At 38.4% G+C, this 24,872-nt stretch overlaps 1 protein-coding gene across 3 annotated transcripts in view; it reads left to right on the top strand.

Annotated features, from left to right (window-relative positions):
• The window catches only part of NAA15 (N-alpha-acetyltransferase 15, NatA auxiliary subunit), an 84,418-nt gene that overhangs the window by 2,822 nt on the left and 56,724 nt on the right, over positions 1-24,872 (top strand). The window contains exon 1 of one of the 3 annotated variants that reach the window (XM_047855132.1): positions 16,786-16,957. The exons of the other annotated variants lie outside the window; for them this stretch is intronic. The gene's annotated coding sequence lies outside the window, so the exon portion shown is untranslated. Of the gene's footprint in view, positions 1-16,785; positions 16,958-24,872 lie in introns of those variants that run through there. 3 annotated transcript variants of the gene reach the window in all.

Raw genomic sequence — 24,872 nt, 5'->3', positions numbered from 1 at the left:
CTGAAAAGAATCATACAATATATAACTTTTTAGGATTAGCTTTTTTTCTAATGCAACATAATTCCCTTGAGGTTCATCCAAGTTGTTGGATGTATCCATACTAGTCTGTTCCTTTTCGTTGAGTAGAATTCTGTGATATAGATGTACCACAGTTTAACCATTCATAGAATAGCAATTTTTGATTAAGCATTTTACAGTTTTTTTTCTGGTTGGGATAGTTGGGCAAAACCTTTAAGTTCATTGCTAAAATCAAAGTGCTAAAGGATCTATTGTGATAAGGTATATGCAGAAGAAATGTGAAAATTACTAAAGAAAAGGGTATATAATGTCCTTATTCTATTACATTAGGAATGAAGAAAACATTACTAAACAAAAGTATAGTTAGTATTCGCTCTTTCAAAACTGCTTTTGCTTCCTCGGTTTTTATGGTGTGTTAGCTCTTTTGATTTTAAGCTCCTCTCTCCCCCCCACCCCCATCTGAAAAGTTGGGCATACTCTAATGCCTGCAATAAGTGTTGCTAGGTTGGTAATTGTTAAATCATTCCACCAGTATTCAGTTTTTGAGCTGCTGCTTTGTTAGTTGTACCATACTTGCTCATAGTAAATTTGTGTAGAAAATGAAGTTAGTTTTTAAATATTTGAAAACTCAATTTCAAAATAATGAAGTATGTTTTTGCCTCAATTTTTCAAAGGAAACTTCTTATACACATCAGTTTGCAAAAAGTTTCTGTAATAGATTTGCCTGGCTTGTTCTAGTTTAGTTGATCTCTAAAATTCAGTTTTGTTGCATATTTGGCCCCTTTTTTTCATATATTACTTAACTGTTTTCTGCTAAAGAATTGTCATAAGTTGGTCAATGTCTGCAAATGTGTCTTGTCTATAATTTGGAGAAAGGTCAGGGAGTGAATTTAATGGGATCTATATTATGTTGGAGTTTGGTTTATTTTTTTTGAAATTTATTTATTTATTTAGAGAGTACACACAGAAAGGGGGGTGGGTGGGGGGGAAGAGTAAGCAAGAAAGAGAATCCCAGGCAGGCTTGGTGCTCACCGTGGAGCCTGACTCAGACTCAAGAGCTTGATCTCATGAACCCTGAGATCATGACCTGAGCTGAAACCAAGAGTCAGATGCTCAGCCGACTGAGCCACCCAGGTGCCCCTGTAAGAGGTTAGTTTAAAGAAGAGTTTTTTGTGTTTACCAGAAAAAACTGGTGTTTCTGTGTTTGTATTTGTGTGTGTGTGAATTTTTTGTTGTTGTAATTCTACACTGTATTAACAATCTGGAAAACTTGAAAGTCGTTAGAAAATTGTGACTTTGCCCCCTCTTGATGCTGTTTATCTAAATAGGTTTGGGGGTGTTACCAGATCTTTACACCACTCTTGTAGGATCTAGGTTAAGGGTAGGAAAAATGAGGTTGCCAGGGTGGGATGAAATTCACACGTTTTTTTTTTTATTTTATTATTTTAAATATTTATTTTTAGGTTAGCGCAAGTGGGGGAGGGGCAGAGAGAGGGAGACAGGATCTGAAGTGGGCTCTGTGCTGACAGCCTGACAGGAGTGAGCCTGATGTAGGGCTCCAACTCACAAACCATGAGATCACCATCTGAGCTGAAGTCCGAGGCTCAACTGACTGAGCCATCCGGGTGCCCCTACACCTTTTTGGATTTTAGCCTGTTTGGACAAATTGAATATACCCTAATACCTTGCAGTCAGGTGTGGGCCAGGTTGGTGACTGTTGCTGCTGCTTTCCTCTCTTCAGATGTTAATGTGAGCTGTAAGGGCAAAAAACCTAAGTTTGGGGTACTTAAAATATTGTACATCCTTAATCTATTTTTGGATTTTGCCTGAATGATTTATGTTGTTAGGTAAAAGTCTAGAGAAAGAATTTTTCTTCCCTAGAAAAGTGGTAAGAGAAGTCAGTATAGCATGGTGATATTATTTGTGATTTACTGAAAACTTACCATTTGTACTGCACAATAGAACTTTCTGTGATGATGGAAATGTTCTGTATCTGCTGTGTCCAATATGATAGCCATTAGCCACATGTGGCTATTGTACACTTGAAATATGGCTAGTGCGATTGAGGAACTGAAATTTTAAATGTAATTAACTTAAGTTCAAGTTCAAATAGCCATATGTGGTGGTATATGGTTACCATTTTGGATAGTGCACTCTGTGGGTCCTTCTTTATTCTCAAAACTTCTCAAGGTGGGTTGGTTTTTATTAAGGAAGCGGGCTGAGATTAACAGTTTAGTGTTAGATTCAAGAATCTGTTTGTTATCTTAGGGCTTTTATACCCATACCTACCTGCCTATTGTTTATTTGTTGGGGGTGGGGTTGTGTAGGGAAAGAGAGTTTGTTAATAAAGGTTTTGTAATAATTGTCGTAAGTGGCTAGATATATTGTAGATACCCACACATCGTAGGTAAATTATTTCATATGATTTATTGCCTTTAAAAAAGTGCTCTTTTTACATAACTTAATGACTCTTAGGTTGGATTTAGTTGCAGATAAAATTAAGATTAGGAATTGTTAAGTAAATTTCCATATGTACATGGAAGGTCAGTTGACTTAATTTTTCTACGTAACAGTTCTAGTTTTGCAACCCGAATGTGGACAGTCAACTTGAAATTGGTTTTAATATGCTTTTCCCTGTACTGCATGTGTTCAGAATGTAACAAACAAAAAACAAAGAAATGGAAATAAAATTTTACCAGCTAAGAAGTCCTTTTTCTTTTGTACACAGTAGGTAATCAGATGTTTAAGCTGGAATAAATTTCCCCTTGAAAGTGTACTAGAAAAGGAAATGCAATTTTGCTATAATGTAAATATACTATGCTCTTATAAAATACACAAAATACTTTTTAAAAAGTCTAAAAATCTTAGGAAAAAACCTTTGGTAATGTAGCAAACTCAGTGCTTTGTTTTCCTTTATATTTCTGCCCTAAATCCTTTCTGGAATAGAATGTAGTATGAATAAACAGATAAAGGTATGTTTTTATTTAAGTTGACAAAACATATATTTTTTTAAATGGTTTATTGCGTGAGAAACCTGACATGTCTCAAAGCGATTTTTTGGGGGGGGTTAAGAGAGTGGGTTAAAGTGCTTGTAGTACTTGGAGAATAGAGTACTCTGGTTTGAAACAAAAAAAGATTGGGGTGCCTCTGGTGGCTCAGGTTCCTGAAGTCAAGCCCTAAGTTGGGCTCTTCTTTGCTGACAGCGTGGAGCCTGCTTGGATTCTCTCCCCCTCTCTCTGCCCCTCCCCTGCACATGCCCCCTCCCCCTTCAAAATAAAGAAATATACTTAAAGAAAAAAAAAAAAAGCATTGACCCCAGTTTAGTTTTAATACTAGTAGACAAATCTACATGTTCAGAAAAACATACAAAAGCTTAATAGGGAACTGAATTGAATGTTTGATTCTGTAGGTATTTTGAAGGCTTGCCGACCTGGGTCATTACTGGGGATTACAATAACTGAGTTATTTGATGATAGTAGAATTGCTATGCCAGCTATTACTTTGAAGTACTGGTTAAAAGACAGTTTCCACAGAGGTAGACATGGTGCCCTGTGTGGTTGGAGGACTGGAGAACTACTGGCCAACCTGTTTTAGCTGTAGGGATCTCTTTGTTTAGTGTGCATTATTTCCTTTAATACTTGTGCTTCTGACAATGTAGTTCTCACAGAGCATTGATTCAAATATATCTTCTTTGTTCATAAAAGTGTTTTTGGACATAAAAAGCTAGGTTATATAAGGGATCATATGCAAAGGACTGTTTGTTCAGAATTTTCTTTCCTATATACCTGCATGGCACAATTCTTCTCTTAGAATTCTGTTCAGATGTTCTCTAAATGTTGTATAGAGGCCTTCCTTACCCAGAAGTCCTTCTCAACTCAATCTTATTTTCTTCCTTACTTCTGTCTATATCACTTTCTCACCTATGGCATACGTGCAGGTAATTTGTTTTATCATGTCTTTTTTTTTTAATGTTTATTTATGTATTTTGAGAGAGTGGGGAGGGGTAGAGAGAGAAAACCCCAAGCAGGCTTCACCGTGTCAGTGCAGAGCCCAACGCAGGGCTTGAACTCACAAACTGAGATCGTTATCTGAGCCGAAATCAAGAGTTAGACACTTAACCAGTTGAGCCACCCAGGTACCCCTGTCATATGTCTTCTGTAATTAAAATGTAGGTTCTATGTTGATAGGGACTTTTTTCTGTTAATTACCATACCCCCATTTGTTTGAGTAATGTACCAAAGTAGATATTGAATTAGTATTTGTTGCACAAAATGAATGTTAAAACAGTGACAAGAGAGAAACCTCTTTGGATTGTGTTCTTACGTAAAGATTTTTGAGAAAGGGAGTTACTGGGCCTTGGCATTGTAGAATACATTGTTACATGAGGTAATGGTAGGATATCAGGCAGAACCTGTATTACCCGGTAAGACCTTAGAAGTTTCATTTACGAATGAATCATACTATTAGTTTGTTTACATGTCCTTTCTCCAGTCACAGAAACATAATAAGAGGAAATTTTATTGTTTTTCTTTTGGTTGCTTTAGCATTGGAGGAAAAATGGCATCTGGATGAAATGAGGATGTTTGTCGTGAGGAGCCTGCTGAATCAGATAGTAAGGCTCAGTCATCTGTAGTTTCATAAAACTCTACAACTGATCCCAACACAGATTTGGGGGTGAGGACCAGTGCATATGATATTATAAAACAGGGATATAAAATGTTAGAAGGAAAAATTTTGTAGTTTAGAGTTTTAGAGTTGCTTTGTGTTTTTCAGAAAATGTAAAAGATCAGGTTGAATTTTTGGAATTGGAAAGGTGTGCTGGGAAGCTGGTATGGCAGAGCAAGCCACATAAGTAATCATTGAGCCTAGGCAACCATCAGTATTCACATGTAAATACAACTTTGTTGTCTGTTTATAGAGAGAAAAATTAAGATTCTTAGTGAAAAATAGTTCTGAAAAAAGTGTCAGTTGCCAGCACTGATGGTAAGAAAAGCAACTGGAGAGGTTTAAAAGAGTGATGTTTTGAATATAAATACTAGGGTTTGGAGAGGAGGGAATTTTATGTTGTGATTGAAGTCTTTTGAGAATTTCCCTGGAATGTCAGCTTTACACCTAACTCCTAAGCTGTTTTACAATGCATACTGTACAAACTTTTATTGAAGTTGTAACTTTCAAAAAACTGGTTTCAAAAAACTAGTTTAACTTGTTGCATATGTTTTTCTCCCCTTAGTAAGATAGGAATTACACTGTTTACTACTTAATTTGGAATTAAAATAATTCCTCAAGATTTTAATTTAATAAAGGCAATCTTTTTGGGCTATTTAAAGTAAAATAAAAATTGTAGAAATAAGTGATGGAGAGGTTAATGTTTTTGTTACCTGTTATGCTGTATTCCACTGAAAATTTCCTTGCTTTATATAATAGGAACACATTTTCATTTGAGATAATTTGAAATTTCTACCAAAGCCCACTGGGGAAATTGTAACATCATAATTTTATTTCAAGCCAGTGATTTTTTATTTTTTTATTTTTTTAAAGTAAGCTCTAGGTCCAACTTGGAGCTTGAACTCAACGACCCTGAGATCAAGAGTCACATGCTCTACCCACTGAGCCAGCCAGGGGCCCCTAGCCAGTGATATTTATAAAGATTCCATTTGAGGGGCGCCTGTGTGGCTCCGTAGGTAGAGCATCCAATTCTTTGGCTCCAGTCATAATCTCACGGTTCGGTTCGTGGGGCCCTGAAGGACTCCCTGCAGGACTGCAGGCTGTTGGTGGAAGCCTGCTTGGGATTCTCTCTCTCCCCCTCTCTTTGTCCCTCCCTGCTCTCTCAAAATAAACTTAAAAAAAAAAAAAAGAAGAAGAAGAAGATTCCATTTGATTTCATCATGTAGGAGATTATTTAGACATTCTTGTGTGTCATCTGTAAGAGTTGTTTTATCTAGATCTTGTATATAGAAGGAGAAATGAAAGTTTGCTTTGAAAGTATAGACCTAGGAAAAAGCTTTTAAGGTTGGTTGTTCCAGTTAAAAAAAATTTTTTTTTCCTTATTATAATGGCTTCCACTTAATATGGTACTCTATTTTTCAGAGAGATCTCATTGGAGATTACAAGATTGTCTTTGATTATCACTGCTTTGGAACAGAGTCAGAATCTTCAAGAGGGGAAATGAAGTAAACTAACATTATTGAATTTTTTTTAATTTTAGAGAGAGAGCCCGCAAGAGCAAGCACAGGCATGAGCAGGGGGGAGAGAGGCAGAGGGAGAGAGAGAATCCCAAGCAGGCCTTATGCTCAGCACAGACTACAGTGGACTTGATCCCACGACCCTGGGACCATGACCTGAGCTGAAATCAAAAGTTGGACACTCAACCAACTGAACTACCCAGGGGCCCCTATTGAATATCTATTTTGAGCCACATTTTATACTAGGCTTTTCTTACACATTAGTTGATACAAATGTTGCATCTCTCCTTTGAGGAAATTGTAGTTAAGTATAGACAATACTTATAATTACATTGTTAAAAGTAGATTTCAGTTGCTTTATATACAGTTATTTGTGCTGTATCAGGACAAATGGGTTCCTAAAAGTCACTGCACTATGCAAAATCATGCAATAAAAACCACAGGGCTTATGGGAAATGAGGTTAGCACAACAGTCGAAAATTTCATTAGTGAAGGAGTGTCTGGGGGCTCAGTTGGTTGGGCGTCCAACTCTTGGTTTCAGCTCAGGTCTTGATCTCACGGTTTGTGAGATCTGTGAGATTGAGCTCCGTGTTAGGCTCTGCCTCTCTCTCTCTCTGCCCCTCCTCTCTCAAAAATGAATAATAAACTTAAAAAGTTTTTTTCATTAGTGAAAAAAGCAAATAGAACTGAATTTAAAATGATAGCACAATTTTTGTATGTTAAATAGTTAACAAATACATAAATAATATAGAGTAATTGCTGCCCTTTGTCTTGGAAAAGACCAGAAATTTGTTTTTTGGGAAGTGTCAGGATTGCAGAGGTGCCTGGGTAGCTCAGTCAGTTAAGCTTCCTTTTGGTTTTGGCTCAGGTCATGATGTCGAGGTTCATGAGTTCAAGCCAGCACTGTGAGTGTATAGCCTGCTTGGGATTCTCTCTCTCTTCTCCTTCTCTCCCCCCCCCCCCCCGACTCGCTCTCAAATCAATAAACTTAAAAAAATGTTAAAAAGGATTGCAGCTTATGAATTATTTTGAAGTAATGGAAGGAAAGTTGTCTGCAGTCTGAGGGAAAGTTGTAATACCAGATATGGATGTGTGTGCATAACAGCCAGAACTGTTGTAGCTGGCAGATGTTTAAGGTGTATGTCTGTCCTGTACATGCCTGTGTGGCTTATTTCAGCTGGGTGCAGTTTTCTTTGTTCACCTAGTACTCCTGGTAGACAAAATCCCACCGAAACAGTCATGAAATTTGAAATGTAGTATGTTCAAAATATTCCTTAATATGTTAATCATGTTGTAACAAACATGTATTTTCATAGTAAGCATTATAGCAGAACTGACTGTATACATTGTCTAACCTAGTGCTACAGTGATCACACAGCCTAAGTTTGGGTAACTTCTTTCCCTCTGGCATGTGACTGTTTACTAATAAGCAAGAACTTCTTACATTTAGTATCTGAGCTAGTGTCACATTCTTTGCCATCTTAGTTGCCACTAAGAAGACAAACTTACTTCAGTATTTTCTTTGTTAAGGAGAAGCTTTGTTCCAGATTATCAAAAGTTTCAGGCTAATTCATTTTATTTTTAAAAAGTGTTTACAGTAAAACCTTGGTTTGCAAGCATAAATTATTCCGGAAGCATGCTTGTAATCCAAAAGCACTTGCATATCAAAGTGCATTTCCCCATAAGAAATAATGGAAACTTAGATGATTTGTTCCACAACCCCAAAATATTCCTATAAAAATTATTACAATACTGTAATATAATACAAAATAATAAAACGCAAAATACAAAGAAAAATAAATTAACCTGCACTTAACCTTTGAAAACCTATGTAACTAGTGTGAGGGAGACCCGAAACAGGAGGGCTGTTGTGTAGGACAACTTTCACTGCCATCACTAATGGAATCACTGCTATCTCTTGGGTCAGTGGAATCTTTTTCTGCATGGGGGCCATTGTATATGCTTGCACACATGTTGACTACGGTATAGTTTTAATAAACTCTCGTCATATACTGTTTACTGTGTTTAATGTAACTGGCAATAAGGCACCAGAGGAAAGGGTCTATATCTGCCGACAGCCTGACCTAGAATGAAGCAAAGCACTCCCAAGCTTATTCTTTTATGGGAAAGCAAAGGACTGTCCGTAGGTGAAGTGACAAAAACTACACTAGTGCCTGTTGTGGGCACCTTCTAACATTCTGAAAAATCATTGATTTCTGCTGAACATCTTGGCCTGAGACCAAGTATCCAAGCATGGGAGACGATCACCCACAATCCTGCAATGAAAGGGAGAGGGAGGGAGGGGACTGTTGGTTCAGTTGTGATCATGTGACATTTGGCATCCCGTACTCATATTGCAAGACATCGCTCATTTATCAAGTTAAAATTTATTAGAAATGTTTGCTTGTCTTGCAGAACACTCACAGAACAAGTTACTCTTAATCCAAGGTTTTACTGTATTTATTTAATTGGAGAGAGTGAGCTTGCAAGCATGAGTGGGGGAGAGGCAGAGGAAGAGAGAGGGAGAATCCCAAGCAGGTTCTGCTGTCAGCGCCCAGCTGGACGAGGGGTTCCGTCTCACTAACCGTGAGATCGTGACCTGAGTTGAAATCAAGAGTCGTATGCTTAACTGACTGAACCAACCAGGCACCCCAGGCTAATTCATTTTCAAGGTTTTTTGGGGGGAGATGATATTTTATTTATTAAAATTTTTTTATGTTTATTCAAAAAATTTTTTAAAGTTTGTTCATTTTTTGAGGGGGGGAGGGGCAGAGAGAGAGGGAGACACAGAATCCGAAGCAGCCTCCAGGCTCCGAACTGACAGCACAGAGCCTGACTTGAGGCTTGAACTCAGGAACTGTGAGATGGTGACCTGGGCTGAGGTTGGACGCTTAGCCGACTGAGCCACCCAGGCGCCCCTATGTTTATTTATTTTTGAGAGAGAGAGAAAAAGCTTGAGCAAGGGAGGGGCAGGTAGAGAGGGAGACAGAATCCAAAGCAGGCTCCAGGCTCTGAAGATGTCAGCAGACCTCTGTGTGGGGCTTGAACTTGGGAACTGCAAAATCATGACCTGAGCTGAAGTCAGAAGCTCAACCGAGGCACCCAGGGATTTTTAAATATCCCAATATTTTAAAAACAGGAAATAAAATATTACACATTTTTTCAATTTGTGTGTGTTTTTTAAATTTTTAAAAAATGTTTATTTTTGAGAGAGAGGGGGACAGCATGAGCAGGAAGGGGCAGAGAGAGAGAGGGAGACACAGAATCTGAAACAGGCTCCAGGCTCTGAGCTGTCAGCACAGAGCCCAACACAGGGCTCGAACCCGTGACCTGAGCCAAAGTGGGATGCTCAACAGACTGAGCCACCCAGGCGCCCCTTCAATTTGTGTTTTGAAACAATTTTGATATTCAGTGGAGGGAGCCTGGTGTGGAAAAAACAATAGAAAGATTCTGGTTTTGAATCCTGGCTCTGTTTTATCCCTTACCCTTTTTAAGACTCAGTTTGCAAATCTGAGTAAAAAGATAGAACAGTACTTTTCTGACATACCTCACTGGTCAGGTAGTGAGATACATATAAAAGTACCTGGCAGACAGTAAAGCATGTGAATTAGTTCTTGCTTTGTTGTAGGTTTAGTCTACTAAGAACTTCTGTTTTTTCATTTATTTCATCTTTGTTTTATGTTGTCTTTATCATGTGTCTTATAAACTGATGTTTTTATTTTGTATATTTTTTTGGTATTTAGGAAGTTTTATATTTTTGTTCTGGTCAGTTAACTTTATATTTATACCTTTGAAGATTCCCCTTGTCCTCTTTTTTCTTTTTGTCTTACTTATTAGGCTTCTACTATTTGATTTGTTAGCTTTATTTTTATTTTCATTATTTTTTTTTAACGTTTATGTATTTTTGAGAGAGCGAGCATGAGCAGGGGAGGGACAGAGAGATTTAAAGCAGGCTCTACACTGACAGCAGCAAGCCTGATGTGGGGCTCAAACTCTCAAACTGTGAGATCATGACCTGAGCCAAAGTTGGATGCTCAACCCACTGAGCCACCCAGGAGCCCCTGTTTTGTTAGCTTTAAATTAAATCCATTGAGGGGAGTCTAGCTGGCTAATTCAGTAAAGTGTGTGATTCTTGATCTCAGGGTTGTAAGTTCAAGCCCCACGTTGGGTGTAGAGATGACTTAAAAGTAAAATCTTAAAAAAAAAAAAGTAATAGGACTTGAAAAAAAATGTATCCGTTGAGTCTTATTTTCTTATGTGTGAGACAGTGAATGAGCTTATTCTACTTTACTGTTTTTTTTTTTCATGTCTCTTTTTCCTTTGACATTTTAAAGTTATTTTTGCTTGGTGAGAGTATGTCATTTTATGTACTGTTCTTTCACCCTCATCAATACCTTTGTTTTAGATTTAGTTATATGATTAAATATAGTTTATATTCACCAGCAGACCTTTAGTTGAAGTTTTCTCAATCATCTATTGATTGGATGAAGCTTACATACACTAGAAATTCCTGAGCAGTGCTTGTGGAAATCTCTTAAGTTCTTACATGGTTAAACTTTTTCTCTAGCCTTGATATTTGAAGGGCAGTTTGGCTGGATTTAAATTCTTTGGCACACATCATCTTTGGTTTTTTGAAAATATCGCCCTGCTCTTATCTTACTTGTATGTTGCTGGTACCACCATAATTTCTTTGTAGATGATTTAGCCTTTCTTTTTAGAGACCTGAGTGGTTTTTCTTTATCTGTAAAATTGAATCATTTTACTTGGATTATGTCCCTGTGTTGACTCTTCTGGATATATTTTCCCTGGTACATGGTTTCAGGTTGGGAGAGCATAAGCAAGAGAGGGGCAGAGAGAGAAGGCCAGAGGATTCGAAGTAGGTTCTGTGCTGACAGGCTGACAGCAATGGGACGGATGTGGGGTTCAAACTCAAGAACTGCGAGATCATGACTTGAGCTAAAGTCAGACACTTAACCGACTGAGCCACCCAGGTACCCCTAGATCATATATCTTGAAGTTTAGTCTTCATTTCTGAGATGTGGTTGTGTTTTTCCTGTTTCTTTAGATCAGTCTGTACCTGTTTTATATTTTCCTGTTTGTCCATTATTTAAAAATTTGAACATCTGATTTGAGGTGTTCTTTTATATTTTCATCTGGCATATTTAATTATGCTGTAAGATGTACAGTATTATTTATTTTTAATTTGCCATGGAATCTTATATTACATGTTTCCTTTTTTTTAATCACTAGGCTTTTTGGTGTGTTTTCATCTGCCACAGGGTTTTTTACTTTTTTTATTCTGTATACATAACTTGGTATAAGTGCTGGGTTCTTTTTTCTGTTCAGGTTATTTGTGATGGATTTTACTAGGCCAATAGTATACATAGTTTTACTTTTGGAGTGAGGTCAATCTCTTAGTTCAAGAGAGCACCCTCTTGTTGCTACAGTGAATTGTTTTTTAAATAAATATGTCTCTCCCCTGCCCTTTCCAGTTGTTCTATCAATATTTTAGTAGGGTCCTCATCTTCAGTGGCTTCTTTCTCTATCAAACCTTCAAATGTCAATTCCTTCTAAGGTGGCTCCTTCTCCTTGAAAGCCATGCCTTGCTTAAACTGCTACTTTGGTCTTTTTTGTTTTTTAAGTTTTTATTTAAATTCCTGTTAGTTAAAATACAATGTAAGAGGCGCCTGGGTGGCTCAGTTGGTTAGGTGTCCGACTTCGGCTCAGGTCATGATCTCATGGTTCGTGGGTTCGAGCACCGTGTCGGGCTCTGTGCTGACAGCTCAGAGCCAGGAGCCTGCTTTGGATTCTGTGTGTCCCCCTCTCTCTGCTCCTCTCCCACTCATGTTCTGTCTCTCTCTGTCTCTGAACGTTAAATAAACATTAAAAAAATTTTTTTTAAATTTTTTTTTTTCAACGTTTATTTATTTTTGGGACAGAGAGAGACAGAGCATGAACGGGGGAGGGGCTGAGAGAGAGGGAGACACAGAATCGGAAACAGGCTCCAGGCTCTGAGCCATCAGCCCAGAGCCTGATGCGGGGCTCGAACTCACGGACCGCGAGATCGTGACCTGGCTGAAGTCGGACGCTCAAACGACTGCGCCACCCAGGCACCCCCAAAAAATTTTTTTTAATACAATGTAAATTAGTTTTGGTTGTACAGTATAATGATTCAACACTTGGATATATCACCCAGTCAGTGCTCATCACAGCAAGTGCACTCCTTAATCCTCACCAGCTGTTTATCCCATCTCCCTACTCACCTTCCTTCTGATAGCCATCAGTTTGTTCTCTATAGTTAAGATTCTGTTTCTTGGTTTGCCTCTCTCTTCTCTTTTTCCCCTCTGTTTTGTTTCTTAAAGTCCACATATGAGTGAAATCATATAGTATTTGTCTTTTTCTTACTGACTTTTTTTGCTTAGCATAATAATACTCTAGCTAGCTCTCAGGGGCTCCTGGATGGCTCAGGATGGCTCAGTCAGTAGGCTGACTGACTTTGGCTCCGGTCATGATCTCACAGTTTGTGAGTTCGAGCCCTGCTTCAGGTGAGCTTGTGCCCGGCTTTGCGTTAGTATGAGCCCTCCTTCTCTGTCTCTGCCCCCCCCCTCCCCCCCGTGGGATTCTCCTTCTCTCTCTCTGCCACTTGCTTACTTGTGCCCCCTGCTTCTCTCTCAAAAGCAAAACAAAACAAAAACAAAAAACCTCTCTAGCTCCATCCATGTCATTGCAAATGGCAAGATTGATTCTTTTTTATGGCTGAGCAATATCCCATTGTGTGTATATATCACATATCCTTTATCCACTCATCAATTGATGGGCACTTGGGCTGTTTTCATAATTTGGCTATCATAGATACACTGCATCAGGGTGCATGTATCCCTTTGAATTAGTATTTTTGTATTCTTTGGATAAATACCTAGTCATGCAATTGCTGGGTTGTAAGGTAATTCTATTTGTAACTTTTTTTTTTTTTGAAGATTTTATTTTTAAATAATTTTATACCCAGTGTGGGGCTCGACCCCACAACCCTGAGATCAAGAGTCGCATGCTTTACCAACTGAGCTAGCCAGGCCACCCCTATTTTTAACTTTTTGAGGAAGCTCCAGATTGTGTTCCACAGTGGCTGTACCAGTTTGCATTCCTACCGTAAGTGCAAAAGGGTTTCCCTTTCTCCACATCCTTGCCAACACCTGTTGTTTCTTGTGTTGTGTTGTTGGTTTTAGCTGATCTGACTGTTGTAAGGTGATACCTCATTGTAGTTTTGATTTGCATTTCCCTGATGGTAAGTGATGATGAGCATCTTTTTATGTGTCTGCTGGCCATAGGTATATCTTCTTTGGAAAAATGTCTGTTCATGTCTTCTGCCCATTTTTTAATTGGATTATTTGTGTTTTGGGTGTTGAGTTTTGTAAGTTCTTTATATATTTTGTAAGTTCTTTAGATAAGTACTAACCCTTTATCGGATTATGTCATTTCCAAATATCTTCTCCCACTCAGTAGTTTGCCTTTTAGTTTTGTTGAGTTTCCTTTGCTGTGCAGAAGCTTTTGCATGTTGCTCTCCATTTTTCCCAACACCATAGTCAAAGAGATGGTCTTAACAGACTCTCTTAAGTCTCTTCTTTTGACTCCCAGTAGCCATTGCTCTTCATCCGTCATGTCTCTAAATACTTCCTTTCAGGATGGGGCCACCTTCTGAGGGTGAATCCTAGTTAATATTACAGATATTCAGTCACCACCTAGACCCTGTGGTATTAATCTTTTGGACAGTTCCCATTGGAACTTCTTGTATCGGATGTTTATGCACTTATATGTAAATTGGAATTTTTTAGTTGTTTCATCTTATAGTGCTGGCTTTGGGTGATTTTGTTTGCTGTTTGTTCGCCTGTATGGTTTTTATGAGGATTTTTGGAATGTTTAGAAATTAGGGAGCAGACATTCTATAAAGAGTTAATTTTTGGTTTTACGTGCTATGCTTGATAATGGTGCTTTAAAAAAATTTGCAACTTGTGTTTTATAATTGAATAATTGGTTATATTTGTTTCTGTGTTCTCATAGCCACTCCATTGTTTTTTTCAAACTCTTCTGGGAGTATTTATCATTGAAGTAATTACAAGGTTCTATTATATAACTGATTATCATATATATGTGCATGTATATCTTAAGTTTTATTAAATTTTTTTCTATCCTTAGCATTAGAGTTCATAGCTTATAGCATTTCTTTATCAGAGGTCCTCATATTAAGCAGGAATCCTTAGTCTTCCTTCAACTTTTTTTTTCCTCAAGTGACATCATTTAATGCTCAAAAAAAAAAAAAAAGATAAAAACACATTTTACAGTGCATTAACAGTGGTGTAGTGTCCAGAAAGCAGATGGTGATGGTCACATTGAATTCTGCTAGTAAGACCATATCTAATTTAAATTCTGGGTCCAAAAGATACGGACCAGTGACTCCCTCAGGTTGATATGCCATAAGAATATTGGTATAAAACTCCCACAGACCTTTCTTTGTTTTATTTTGAGACTATGTACTTGTTACTTTTAAAATACTGAAATACCTTTTGTTTGGTGAAATATTAGAGACAGATTTTTAAAAATGGTTTACTGAGAAAAAATAAAATTTAGCAACCTCATTTAAATTATCCAATTTTTGTTTTTGAAATTTTGCTGGTTTTGAAAAAATATATAAGTATGGAAATGGTATTTTATCAACCTCACAGAGTGGCCCTGATTGTTAAAGTACTTAAAACTTTCAGGTAAGGAACAGCTAAAAGAACAAAGATGTTTAGCTTGAAAGGGAAAACTGAATTCTTACAGACCTAAAATGAATAAACAGAAGTTAGAAGGAGCTAGTGTTTGCCTTGGTATATCTAAAAACATTTTAATAAAGAATGAGCTGGTAGTAGACATGAGCTGTGTGACCATTCACACCAGATGATGTTTAAGGTCTCTTCCAACTAAGAGACTATAAAATAGCCTTGACTTGTTGAGTCTTATCTCAGTGGATCTTGTTTTTGTTTTTTTGTATAAGTAAGAGAAACATTTTTAAAAAAACAGTATAAAACTAGGAGGAGAAAGGTTATCCTTAGAATTTGTTTTCATGGTTGTTGTAGTTGTCCAGAAATTATATGATATATAAAGGACGACATATTGTCTACAAATTGAAGTTCCAACTAAAATAATTTTAGGAAATGGAGGATAAAAGTAGAGATTCTGTGTTTCCTTTAAAATTTTTTTAAAAAATATTTTCTTTTTAATTTTTTTAATGTTTATTTTTGAGAGAGAGAGAGACAGACAGACAGACAGATGGTGAGCAGGGGAGGGGCAGAGAGAGAGAGGGAGACCTAGAATCTGAAGCAGGTTCCAGGCTCTGAGCTGTCAGCATAGAGCCCAATGTGGGGCTCGAACTCACGAACCAGGAGATCATGACCTGAGCTGAAGTCAGACTCTTAACCGACTGAGCCACCCAGGCACCCCTAAAAAAATTTTTTTTTAATTAAAATATAATTTGCAGTAAAATGCCCAGGTCTTGAGTGTACTGTTCTTTTAGGTGTCTTGAGGGTACTTTTCTGCATATACCCTTGAAACCCAAGCCCCTTTCAAGATGTAGAACATTTCCATCATCTCAGAAAGACCCTTTGATCCCCTTGATTAAATAGTTTAATTCAGTTTCTGCTTTCATATTTCTCTGCATTCAGTGAAGCTGGGTTGGGTCTAAATATTGTAAGCTGTAACTGATATCATAGTGCTTTATTTAACTTTAAAAGAAAATCTGTTTTTTAAGTTTATTTGTTTTGAGAGAGAGAGAATGCGAGCAAGTGGAGGAGGGGCAGAGAGAGAGAGGGAGAGTGGATCACAGGCAGGCTCTGCGCTGACAGCAGATGCAGGGGCTTGATCCCAGGAACCATGAGATCGTGACCTGAGGTGAAATCAAGTCAGATGCTTAACTTACTGAGCCCAGGTGCCCCCAGCCCCAATTTTTTTTTTTTAAGTCAATTCTACCCCCACCATGGGGCTTGAACCCACAACCCCAAGAACAAGGGTCACATGCTCCACTGACTGAGCCAGCTAGGTGCCCCTTTTTAAATATTTTTATTGAATGCTTACTCAGGTTCTTTATATATATTTGCATTAAAATTTTTTTTAATGTTTATTTTTGAGAGAGAGTGTGTGAGTGGGGGAGGGGCAGAGAGCGAGGGAGACGTAGAATCTGAAGCAGGCTCCAGGTTCTGAGCTGTCATTACAGAGCACCAAGTGGGGCTTGAGCCCATGGACTACGAGATCATGACCTGAACTGCAGTCGGAGGCTTAACTGACTGAGCCACACAGTTGCCCCATGTGTTTGCGTTTAACTCTCACCTGCACCCTGCAGGATGGTTGATGATTTCATTGAGGCTATAGTTAGGCCAGTGATACAAAGCTGTTTATTAAGTGGTTGCTAAGATTTGAACTCTAAACCAGTGTTGTCCAATAGAATTTTTGGTGATGATGGAAATGTTCTGTATCTGAGTTTCCAGGATGTTCCACTATTCACATGTGGCTGTTGGAACACTTGAGGTGTTGATATTGTGACTGAGGAGCTTTACTGAAGAATTTTAATTTTTATTTAGTATTGATTAACTAAAAGGTTAAATGGCTACAACTTTAACCTCTGACTCTTAAGGCTTTATGTGCTCTTTCTCTATACCTTTCTGCTCGACGGAAGTCGAACTTCTAAAGTAGCTCCAGTACACTGGTACTAAGTGCTGGTCAGCCTCCTGGTAAGTTAATAAATGCTTCTTGATTTGATTTTGGCATACATAAGACTCATTTTCTTTTTAACTTTTTAATTGTGAAAAATTTCACACGTACGAAAATAAAATATAATAACCTATGTCCTAATTTTGACAGTTACCAACTTTTGGTTCATTCTTTTTCATCTGTGACCCCCATCCCCTGGATTATTCTGAAAAAATACCAGGCATCATTTCAACATGGTTGACTTTTAAAGCCAGATTTGGCTTTTATCAATTAGCTTAATTTGAGGATTCATTCTTTTTAATCAATTTCAAAGAATGAAAGGTTTCTTGGATTAGCTGAAGGAAAGTAATGGAAGGATAGAGAGAGAGAGAGAGAGAGAGAGAGAGAGAACCAAAGAACGTCATGTAATCTTTTTTTTAAAAATTTTTTTTTTTCAACGTTTATTTATTTTTGGGACAGAAACAGACAGAGCATGAACGGGGGAGGGGCAGAGAGAGAGGGAGACACAGAATCGGAAACAGGCTCCAGGCTCTGAGCCATCAGCCCAGAGCCCGACGCGGGGCTCGAACTCACGGACCGCGAGATCGTGACCTGGCTGAAGTCGGACGCTTAACCGACTGCGCCACCCAGGTGCCCCAGAACATCATGTAATCTTAATGCCAAATCTAAATTGTATGTACAGTATTTGCCTAGTTTCTTAATTTGCTCTGTTGTAGTTCCCACTTCTAAGGAACTGTTTTTTTCTGTAACAAGGATTTGGAAAAAGATGAAGTTTCTTTCTGCAGTAGATAACCTTACATAGTTATATAAACAGCCAGCTCTTTCGGAGATTTCTTAACCTCCTTCATATTCTTATCAGTGAAGTTAGAGATCATTTTTCTAGGCAGAGTAATGGAATAATTTTCAGTATTAGAACAAAAGTTCTGTTTCTTAACATTGTCGGTTTCATTTCTATGATGTCATGGTACCATATGCCTCACCTCAGGCATGGTGCTGATCAACTGTGCTGGGCCAGAGAGGATCCACTTCTGGGATTCCTCTGGCACAGTTGCCTAAGGCTGTGTTCGTTTTTTTTTAAATTTCTTCTCTCTGTTCTTGAGATGGGATAAATTTTATTGATTGGTTTACCAGTACACTGAATCTTTCCTGTTGTCTCCATTCTGTTATTGAGCTCCCATGATGAGTTTTTTTCTTCCTACCAAAAAATGTGTTGTATGGTGTTCAGTAATTGCTTCCTCTGGTATACTTATTTATTATTCTTTATTATTATTTTTAGAGAGACAGTCTTAGCAGGCTCCATGCTGAGCATGGAGCTCAGTGCTGGGCTCGATCCCATGACCCTGGGATAAACCTGAGCTGAAATCAAGTCGGTCATTCAACCTACTGAGCCACCCAGGTGCCCTACCTCTGGTATTTTTATAGTAGCTAATTTAAAATCTTAAATGTCTCCTTTCTACATTGGTATCTGCAGATTGTCTTTATCCTTGCAAGTTGAGATTTTTCCTGTTTCTTCACATGCCACATAAGTTTGGATTTTATCCTCAACGTTTTGAATATCAGCTTGTCAGGCTGTGGGTCTTGCTGAAATCCTATGGAGAATGTTAATTTTATTTTAGCAAATCTGGTTAGGTTCAGGCTGCAAGTCCCAACTGTTTCAGCTGGGGTTCTAATATGAGTTCAGATTTTAAAATCTTTGTAGTCATTTTTGGATCTGTCTTGCTGATGTTTCACCCCGTAACTAGTCTGGGTCCTGGACAGTGTATCTATTAATTCAGTTCTCAGAATTGGTATTGTGAATAGGATCAGACCCATGCATGTGCAGTTTAGGGGTTATGAACCATGGAGTTCATAACTAACTTTATGGAGTTGCCTTCTCCCAGTTCCTCCTCTGTGATATTCTTGATATTTTATTTCCCTGAGCCTCCCCTTTTCACCTTCTGGCTAGAAAGCTGGGGTTCTAGTTGTTTCATTGTACTATGCACTTTTGTGATTATGCCTTTGATTGGCTAGAGCTTTATCAAGTTCATTGATCTCAGAGAACTAGCTTTTGGTCTCACTTATTTTGTCTATTTTTTGTTTTTTCTGTTTCATTCTTCTCTTAACCTTTTTTACTTCCTTTTTGTTTACTTTGAGTTTAATTTGCTCTTATTTTTCTAATTTCTTAAGGTAGAAGCTGAGATAATTGGAGACCTTTTATAATGCAGACTTTTTTCTAACTAGTTGTATAACTTTCTCTTTGGTTGTTACTTCTCAGCAGTTGGATGGTGATATGCCTCTCTGTTCCCCTCCTCCCATCTTTTTTTCAGCTTATCTTACTTGGGTTTGTTGAGATTCTTGGATCTGTGGATTTAGAGTTTTCATCTAATTTGTAGTTTTTTATATTTTCCCCCCTTTACTCTTTTTATCCCCTTTTGAAACTCCTGTTACATGTATGTGTTAGACTATTAGACTACAGGTCATTGAGTTTCTCTTTTTTCTCTCCCTGCTCCCCCCACCCCATCATTTTCCATTTTGGACCATTTGTGTTACAGATGTTCAGGTTCATTGCAGTCACTTTAAGTTCTCTCAGTGGTTTTATGTTCACTGCACTGGCTTTGAAATTCACTGTATTGTCTAATATTTTAAGCTCATATGATTAACTTTTAATTTTTTGGTATTTTTATTCAACAGTGCTCCCCCTCCCCCTTTTAAGAGAGAGAGCACTCGTGCCTGTGCAGGTGAGGCAGAGGGAGGAGAATCTTGAGCAGGCTGCATGCCCAGCACAGAGCCCAAGACAAGGCTCATTCTCATGAACCTGAGCTCTCATGACCCTAGCTGAAATCACGGGTTAGATGCTTAACCAACTGAGACACCCAAGTGCCCATACAATGTCCATATTTTTTAAGTGTCCATTTTTCTTTTCTTTTTTAATATATATATATTTTTAGCTTTTTTATCTTCGTAATCTCCATATCCAACATAGGGCTTGAACCCACAACCCCAAGAGCACGAGTCGCATGCTCTGCCAGCTGTGCTAGCCAGATGCCTCTCTTTTCTTTCTTTCTTTTTTATTTAATTTTTTAAAAAGTTAATTTATTTCGAATGAGTAAGAGCAGGGGAGGGAAGGAGAAGAGAGAGAGGGAAAGAGAATCCCAAGCAGGCTCCACACTGAGTGCAGAGCCCAGGTTGGGGCTTGTTTTCATGAATCCTGACAGCATGACCTGAGCTGAAATCAAGAGTTGAATGCTTACCAAACTGAGCCACCCAGACACCCCATTTTTTTTTTTTTTAAGTAAATTCTTCCCCCACCGTGGGGTTTGAACTCACAGCCCTGAGATCATGAGTTGCATGCTTGGGGTGCCTGGGTGGTTCAGTTGGTTAAGTGTAAGGCTCTGTGCTGACAGTGCAGAGCCTGCTTGGGATTCTCTCTCTCTCCCTCTCTCTCTGCCCCTCCCCCTGCTCAGATGCACATTCTCTCATAAATAAATAAACATTAACAAATTTTTTTTAAAAAGTCATATGGTATACTAGCTGAGCCAGCCATGTGCCTTCCTTTAAGTTTCCATTTTCCAGTTTTTGTTTTTTGATTGTGTCCATGTTTTCCTTTCAATCCCTTAATATTACCTAATAGCTAATAGTGTTTTAATGTGTTTGCTACTACATCGTCATTATTTTTGAGTAGTTGTTGATTTTTTATTTCCTATAGGTCATGGATCATAATTTTCAGCTTTACATTTCTAATAATTTTTGTTTCTCATAATACTGGAAATTATAGACACTAGGATATTAAATGTCTGGATCCTATTGTCCTTCTGAAGAGTTTTGTTTAGATAGACCATTAATTTGCTTGTGCATCAGCTTTTCTCCAGGGCTTGTTTTGAGGCTTTGATAAAAGTGGGTCTAGATTAGCCTATTCCTAAGGTGTGGTCTTTCTGGGTCTCTACTGAATCTTTGAGTATTTAATAAAGTTTCTAAATTGATGTTAGGAGCTCTAATACCTACTCCCACCCATGTATGAGTACCAGTAGTTGTTCAGCTCATGATACTTGATAGTTGTCTTTTGCTTAACTTCAGTAGAATCTTGCAATGAGCCCACTCATTGGGCTTAATATTTGACTAAAGATATTTGTGCAGATTTCTGAAGCTTCATCTTTGTACAGTTCTCTGTGGGACTCAACCCCATAAATTCCATCTGTTTGAGCAGTTTCTAACTCAAATTTGTGCTTAAATCAGTGAGACTGCCATGTTCTGTTTGGCTTCCCCTTCCCTATTCTACAGTCTGGAAAATGCCTCTAGGCAGAGAAGAGGATTTTTGGGGGGTTTACCTTGTTTCCCTTCTGAGATCTTAGTCCTGTGTTGGCTCTCATCCAACAGCTGAAAATAGTTACTTCATATTTACTTATTAGCTTTATGCTTGGCAGAAGTATCATCTTTCATATATATATATATATATATATATATTTTTTTTACATTTTTATTCAATTTTGAGAGACAGAGACAGAACACTAGCGGGGTAAGGGCAGAGAAAGAAGGAGACACAGAATCCAAAGCAGGCTTCAGGCTCTGAGCTGTCAGCCCAGAGCCCTGTGTGGGGGCTCGAACCCACAAACCGCAAGATCATGACTTGAGCCAAAGTTGGATGCTTATCCATCTGAGCCACCCAGGCGCCCCTGAATTTTTTTAAATGTTAATTTATTTTTGAGACAAAGAGAGAAAACAAGTGGGGGAGGAAGAGAGAGGGGTGGGAACAGAGGATCTGAAGCAGGCTCTGTGTGCTGACAGCAGAGAGCCCAATGTGGGGCTCAAACTCAGGAACCGTAAGATCATGACCTGAACCGCAATCGGATGTTTAACTGACTGAGCCACCCAGGTGCCCCCATCTTAATTAGACAAAAATGTGTGTTAAAGCTGAGTTATATATGTATTTGGCCTTATATGTTTGGAGGGAAATTGTTCAATGAAATATACACTATTTCCTATTTTTCTTATTAAAACTGTTTGTCACTACAGTTTATCTTTGGGCAAGAGCAGAAAATTTATAGTATAAACTAAATTGAATATTTGTTGTTACTTTTTCCCTTAGACTAGGAATACTGTTCTCATTTGTAATGAGTGATCTGTTGGAGAAGTAGGGCTGTTAGGAAAAAAAGAGTTTGGGATCCATTTCCTTAAACACACACTGATTCTTGAGTGGGAAGAAATGAATTCTTAGTTTTTTGGAAGAGTATGCCATTCTAATTATTTTTACAGGTCACATTGACAGGAGAAAATTGATTTAATGACATTGAGTATAATTTTAAGATGGAAGACTGCCAAATTTCATTAATCGAGAATTAGTTGAAACTTAATTACTGGCCTGAAATGTGATAAAATAAAAAAAACTAGTATAGTATTATCACATGTAAAGAAAGTAGAGTTTGGTTATTGTTTTTTTTCTTTCTTTCTAATGTTTGTTTATTTGGGGAGGGAGGGGCAGAGAGAGGGAGACACAGAATCAGAAGCAGGCTCCAGGGTCTGAGCTGTTAGCACAGAACCTGACTTGGGGCTTGAACTCACAGACCACGAGGTCATGACCTGAACTGAAGTTGGACGCTAAACCTACTGAACCACTCAGGCACCCGTGGAGTTTGGTTTTTAGTTTTCATTGGTAAACTCCATTATTTGGGGGAATTCTCCAATTAGTTAATTATTCTGTGTTGCATTCATTTTTCTTACCTATTTTTGGCATTTTTATTGCCCATTTGACTATAATAATAAGCAAAGAAACAAAAGGTGAGGTAACATTTGAATTTGTTGATTAGAAGATCTGTTAAAAGATTTGGGGGTGCCTGGTTGGCACAGTCAGTTGAGTGTCCCTTGATTTCAGCTCAGGTTATTGTCTCACACAGTTTGTGAGTTCAAGCCGAGCCCTGCCTGCACTGACAGTGTAGAGCCTTATTGGGATTCTCTTTCTCTCCCTTTCTCTGTCCCTCCCCTGCTTGTGCATGTGCATGCACTCTCTGTCTCTCTCAAAATAAATAAATGAACTTATTAAAAAGATGTGTAAAAGATTAAAAATATAGGCTTTGATAACATTTATGTTAATAAAATTTAATAAAGTTACTGTGTATGATGGAAAGAGCTCTCAGAGCTTTAGAGGGTCTAGGATGTAGTCTAAATTTTGCCACTAACTAGGTAAATTGCTTGTTCTCTTTTTAAAGTTGATTTAATTTGAGAGGGAGCATGCATGTGCGTGTGTTTCCTTCCATGAGTGAGGGAAGGGCAGAGAGAGGAGAGAGAATCTCAAGTAGGCTCCCAGCTGTCAGCACGGAGCCTGATGCAGGGCTCAAACTCATGAACCGTGAGATCATGACCTGAGCCCAGATCAGGAGTCAAACACTTAACTGACTGAGCTACCCAGGCACCTCGAAATTGCTTGTTTTCTTAATCTTACTTGTAAAATAAGGATTGAACCTTTTATGCTTAGTTTGCAGGAGTATCATGAAAATTATATGTTAGTGTGAAATCCCTTTGAAAAATGTGGTGCTGTAAACAATGTAAGGTATTTCCAGTAAGACCAAGGGGAAAAAACCTCTAATTCTGAGTATTTTAAGTTCAGCTATACAAAGTAAAGTCACATTGGGGGCCCCTGGGTGGCTCATTCGGTTAAGCGTCCAACTCTTGGTTTTGGCTCAGGTCATGATCTCATGGTTTCGTGGGTTTGAGCCACTTATCAGGCTCTGTGCACACAGCGCAGAGCCTGTTTGGGATTCTCTCCCCTCTTTCTCTATGCCCCTCCCGTCATACTGTCTCTGTCTGTCTCGAAATAAATAAACTTTAAGAAAATTTTAAAAAAAAGTCACACTGTACATGTCAAGTAAGAATATATATAAACTTCTGTGATTTTTATATGCTTGTTATGAATTGTTTATACACTTCCCATTTATACTGTGGGATAGTAGAATGTTCTGTAGTTTTGGATTAAAACTTCTCATTAAAAAATCAGAATTTTGGGGCACCTAGGTGGCTCAGTCAGTTAAGCAGCTGACTCTTGATTTCAGCTCACAGTTCATGAGATCAGGCCCCATGTGGGGGAGCCTACTTGGGATTCTCTCTCTCCCTCCTCTCTGCCCCTCCCCTCATGCACTCTCTCTCTCTCTTTCTCAAAAATAAATAATCATTTAAAATGTTATTGGGGCGCCTCGGTGGCTCCGTCGGTTGAGCGTCCAACTTTGGCTCAGGTCATGATCTCATGGTTAGTGAGTTTGAGCCCCACATCGGGCTCTGTGCCGGCAGCTCAGAGCCTGGAGCCTGTTTTGGATTCTGTGTCTCTCTGTCTCTCTGACCCTCTCCCGTTCATGCTCTCTCTCTGTCTCAAAAAAATAAATAAATAAACGTTAAAAAAAAATTAAAATAATAAAATGTTATTAATGTTTGTTTATTTTTGAGAGAAAGAGAGTGCAAGTGGGGGAGGGGGCAGAGAGAGAGGGAGACACAGAATCTGAAGTAGGCTCACCCATGAGCAGTGAGATCATGACCTGAGCCAAAGTCGGACGCTTAACTGACTGAGCCACCCAGGTGCCAGAATAATCATTTAAAAAAAATCAGAATGTTTCTAGCAATTTCCTCTGTAATGGGAAATATAGCTTAATTTTTTCTTTTTTTTCCTCTCCTCTGACTGCTCTCTATAATGGCTTTGTATTACTTGTGTTAGTGGTTTCCTTTTTAAAAAAACCTTTTCTCTTTTTAAATTGTTTTTAATGTTTATTTTTTGAGAGAGAGATAGAGTGCAAGCAGGGGGAGGGGCAGAGAGAGGGGGAGACACAGAATCTGAAGCAGGGTCCAGGCTCTCCACTGTCAGCACAGAGCCTGACGTGGGGTTTGCAGGGTTCAAACCCACAAACCACAAGACCATGACCTGAGCAGAAGGCCGAAGCTTAACCGATTGAGCCACCCAGGTGCCCCTCTTTTTTCATC

The sequence above is a fragment of the Prionailurus viverrinus genome, chromosome B1, assembly GCF_022837055.1.
Source record: "Prionailurus viverrinus isolate Anna chromosome B1, UM_Priviv_1.0, whole genome shotgun sequence".
Lineage (NCBI taxonomy): Eukaryota > Metazoa > Chordata > Mammalia > Carnivora > Felidae > Prionailurus > Prionailurus viverrinus.
This window is presented reverse-complemented; position numbering and strand designations above follow the sequence as displayed.